The 5,314-nt window shown below is 27.9% G+C and overlaps 1 pseudogene; it reads left to right on the top strand.

Annotated features, from left to right (window-relative positions):
* The first annotated feature begins 3,196 nt into the window (after nucleotides 1–3,196).
* On the top strand, nucleotides 3,197–4,658 carry LOC112685639 (annotated as a pseudogene).
* The last annotated feature ends 656 nt before the right edge of the window (nucleotides 4,659–5,314 follow it).

The raw sequence follows: 5,314 nt of genomic DNA, 5'->3' as shown, positions 1-5,314 counted from the left end.
AAGATAGGATTGAATTTATAACTGAATTAAATACGGAATCTTATATTATAACTGATTTAATTTCAGAATGAAAATGTAGTTCTGCTCTAGAAGTATCTTAGTTTATTCTCAACTATTATTTATGCTACACTTGACTTTTCAAAGATACCTAACAGTATAAAATAGTATTTTAAATTTATATGAAACTTATATTTTAGTTTATGCTACGGATTATATGTTGAATAGTTTTTAAATAACCTAACCGTTATCCCAAATATAAATTATTACGTCTTTTTAACACCGTGAACCGTGATAGTTATTTATGTTACTACTATTACATTAACTAGCGGAACTAATCACTCGGTAGTTATGTAGGTACATAGTTATAAGTTCGTATTTCGTGGGCACAAACCTCTGGAGACCAGATGCCTTTTACCGTTCAGAATCGTTTCGGTACCATAAGATACTTGTATAAATATATATATAAATATATATATATATATAGAGCTTATTTATAAACAGACGTTTTCGGGTCTTGTAAATAGTTAAGTAAAATTATTATGGAAATTTATATCGTGTACAGCTCTAGAAACACTTTAAGATCTTGTTTGAGTAGTGATTGTGTTTACTATGTCAGTTAAAACTAATAGGATACTCGAATTAATTGTTTGAAGTTTTCAGAGTATATTACGTTCAAATCGAACTGTTAACGAGAATTTATAATGTCTGTTTAATATTCACTGTGGCGAAACACAAATTAGGTGTGTATCCGTAAACCCTTGATAACGTTTATCAGTAGACCACATTGAATGATTACCCAAAAAAAGATGTACAAGTATACTGCACTGTTAAGGAAGAATGCTGTGAGTTTCCTACATGCCATTTTGAGTAGAATTCATTTTAATGTTTATTGATTATTGGTTGTTTTATTTTCATAAATATAATACTTTTCAAAGTAAAATACATAATTTATCTTAGTAAAATACCTGATGAATGCAATGGAACTATTCAATTTTATTTTCATATTTAATTTCATTGAGATATTGTGATTTTGATATTTATACTAAGAACGCTATCAAGTATTTAGAATTGTTTACTAATCAAAAACACCATAATTTCAGTTACGGCTTTTTTATTTAGCATACGAAAATGTACTGATCACTAATAATTGAAGAAATAATTCCTTATTATATTATTTATATTCATTATTAGTTATAATTAAAAAAAATTATTGACAACTTATTACAATTATTAGATACGGCATTATTACGACATGTTTCCTAAACAACAACGCCGTAAATATAGAATATGAGTAAGTGCTTAGTAAAACTTCCGTAAATGAAATAAGACATACAGCAATCTTTCTTACCAAGTTGTGTTTACGGCATTTTTGCTAAGTATCGATAATATTTAATTATAATTGCTGCAATATCATTTTTTTTACAATGAGTATTCTCATACACTCACATCCATTATTCGACTATACAATCAGGTGGTGGGATTTGCAATAATATTTCGTGGAAAAATAAAAACATATTTTTATTCAAATGGTTGCACGAACGAATATGGTCTACGCGTATCACCGTTCCGAAAAAATAGTAAATGTAATATGATATATTGTTATTTAAATGTGTTAATGTTAACATACGTCTAACGATTTGTGATAAGTACCCGACTACAAGTTATATTACAATACAATAGCTACGAAGTTTTTTTGTCGTAAAACACTTCTACATTGTATGTATTATTGTATTACAATAGTTTCCATATTTTCGGTAAATAATAACTATTACTTTTAGGTCATGAGTATTATTTTAATCCGTTTCAAATGTAATTCTTGAATTTTAAATATTATTTTGTGGCTAACTTAATTTTTTTACCATTTCCCTCGGCAGTACTTTTAACTTTTTTTTAAAAGGATTATAATTTTTCTCTAAATTTTAAATGTCAGATGTAAATTATCCTTGTAATTTGCAATTTCCATTCATATTGATTATTCCTTTCAATTTTTTTTTGTCAGGGAAATGATATTTGATTTTTTAACTTTCTAATATGCCTTAAAATATTATTTATCGGTATTTTTCTATCATTTTATTTCGTGTACGATCATTTTACCTAAATTCTTATACGATTCAAGGTAAATGTCAGAGACACAGAATTTAGACGTTACATGTTTTCAAACGAAATCCATAATCTATTGAGGATTATTGTTTCAATATACAATTTAAGAATTCAAGTTATCGATATGTATTAACATCAAAAACTTGTTTTATGAGACTTGCTTTTTTTTGTCGTTTAATCAGTCTCATAATTAGTTGAATTTCTAATACTTCGAAATTTGTTCAATAAACTGTCAGTGTATAGTTTTTGTAAGTCCTTGATAAATATTTACTGGAAAAAAAAATATCATTGAAAATATTTAACTAAATTTTCCTGTGTAAATAAAGATAATACTAAACTTGGTGGAGATTATAAATAAATTGACATAGTCTCCTTAAATCTGTTATATTCAACTGGGTTTAGTGATTATCTGGGCGTAGCAACAGAATGTCATGATTTTCTTCGAACTCTAGCTACTTCCGGCTTACATTGAAAATACATAACCCTTCATAACCCACTAACATCAATAATTCCCGATTATTTTAAGAATGAATCGAAATGTGACTGTACATTTTAATGCACTCGCACTACTTTTGTCATACTCCTCAGATTATTATTTATAACATAAAAATTAATTTTTAAATATGTCTAAATTTACAGAATGATCTCGATGATTACCTATAATCTTTAAATGGAGTTCATAATTGAGTTATGATCGATGGACTGGTAAGTGCAGTTTTCAAATTAAATGAGTTTACCTACTCATTTTTTTATTATATTTCATATATACCTGTAGTTTATATTTAATTTAGATCTTTTAGGGCCGGTTTCACCAACAAGAGTTAAAGTGCAAGTTACCAATAACTCAAGGTTAATTCAAAAAATAATTTCACGACTTAGATTTAAGGGGTAACATCAAGTTATCGAAAATCTTAACTCCCAGATTTTAACTCCTAATATTTTTGAGTGTTAAGAGATAACTCTTAGTTCAAACAACAATATTAAAACGTGTTATCACTGTTAACACATTTTTTGCTTTCAAGAATGATTATTGTGTGTCGTATTTGAATATTTCGTTTTTGCATACAATTTTTCTGCCTGTGAAGATACTATTATAATGTATCATAGAATATTATTTGATGACGAGAGTGAGAGCGATAACGACGACATCATTATTGCGATGCAACGAAGATCGCGAATCTTTTACGAAAGGGTCAATTACTTAGAATTATATGATGATTATGAATTCATAAATCGTTTTCGAATTTCAAAAGCAACATATTCCACAATATTGAGATTGATAGAAAAAGAAATATCTCCTCCGTCTCAAAGGTAAGTTGCTACAGTACCTTTTAATTACAGTTAAAAATAGTTATTGGATGGAAAACAATATAATAAAAATCTTTGTTGCTTCATTTCCTTATATATTGTTATATTGTTTCAGGAACAGAGCAATATTACCTCCATGTAAATTTTATATGATGTTGAGGTATATTGCTACGGGCTCATTCTTATTGACTATTGCTGACTTATTTTTTTATTGCTGGGGTTAGTGAACCTCAGCCTGTCGATATGTACACCAAGTTTGTAGAGCTATAGCCAGACAGAGGTCAAAATTGATTTCATTCCCTTTTAATGATAATGATATTAGGACGGTAGTCACTGGTTTTTACAATCGAAGTAAATTTTCTAGAGTGATTGGAGCCGTGAACTGCACTCACATAAAAATTCAATCACCAGGTAGTCATAAAGTATAAATATTATGGAAATTTACTGTTATTATTAACTGTTCTGTTTTTTTTTTTTTAGCATTATTGGTCATAACTTATAGGTGGAAATAATGCAGAAACGTTTAGGAATAGAAAAGGGTTTTTTTTCCATCAATACACAATGTATATGTAATCCATGGCTGAAAATTATGGACATAGTGGCTAGATGGCCTGGGTCATGCCATGATCAAATCATTTTTGATAACTCTAATGTTAAACAAAAATTTGAAATGGGATTCATAAAAAGATACCTCCTAGGTCACAGTGGTTACGAAGTTCAGCCCTATCTTATGACTCCTCTGCTGACCCCTTCTACACAAAGCCAGCAGTTGTACAACGAAAGCCACATCAGGACAAGTAATGTAATAGAAAGGTAAATCACAATTAAATATTTTTGATATAATTATGCAATTAATTAGAATTATAAATACAATTGTTATTTTTATTAAAATGTGACATTACCTTTACCATTCCATTCACATAAGAAAATAATTTTATTTTAAAAATTTTAATTATTTTATATAGATGTTTTGGTGTTGTCAAAAATGAAGGTTTCCTGTTTTAAGCAAAGGATTAACAGTACAATTGATTAATGCACAAGCAATAATAGTTGTATGTGCTGTTCTGCATAACATTTGTATCGACATGCATGATGACATTCCAAATGATTGGCCAAGTGAAGACAACGCCAATGATAATATGGGTGAAAATAACCCTTTAAATTTTACAAGAACTACTAACAGAGGTAGGCAAGCTAGAAATGGGCTGATTGAGGATTACTTTGCCAATTTACAGATTAATTTAAGATGAAATAATTATATGGTAAGCAAATAGAAATTAAAGTTAAGATTTAGGAACTTTATTTTAAATATATTTTAGATAAAATAACAAAAAAAAAAAAAAATAACTTTTACCTTTTCATAAATAATAACAATGGCTTAAGGTATATACATATGTATACATATATAAACATAATAAACAACTAATATAACAAATAAAAACTTAATATTTTGTTCCATTTAACTATAATAACTATAATTAACTTAAATTTTTTTTAAGAATATTTATCTGCAACTTCATTTTTTCTTCTTTTAAAAGAACGTTCCTTTTAATTACATTATTTATATCTACTTCTTGCTCCAAACATTTTATTTTCAACTCAAGTAGACGGCCTTTTTGCTGCAAAAGGTTTGTTGCCTCGGCAGATCGGCTTTTGAAATGTTTTTCTAAAATATAATAGGTAAAATTATGTTATAAAAATACTATCTAGGATTGATTTAAACTCACTGCTTGTTCTGAGAGGAATACTCTTTACATTTTTCAGATGTTGGGGAGTTACCACGTTCCATTGGCTGACACTTTGACCTGACAAATTATTATTAGTATTATTAGTATACATATATTGTTTTGTTGTGAATTTGATTATTGACAAGTTTACTTTTACATACCAAAATGGGAGCTGCTAC

Source organism: Sipha flava, unplaced genomic scaffold, assembly GCF_003268045.1.
Source record: "Sipha flava isolate LNK unplaced genomic scaffold, YSA_version1 107_pilon_pilon, whole genome shotgun sequence".
NCBI classification, from domain to species: Eukaryota; Metazoa; Arthropoda; class Insecta; order Hemiptera; family Aphididae; genus Sipha; species Sipha flava.
Note: the sequence above shows the minus strand (reverse complement) of the source record. Positions and strands in the feature narration are given on the sequence as shown.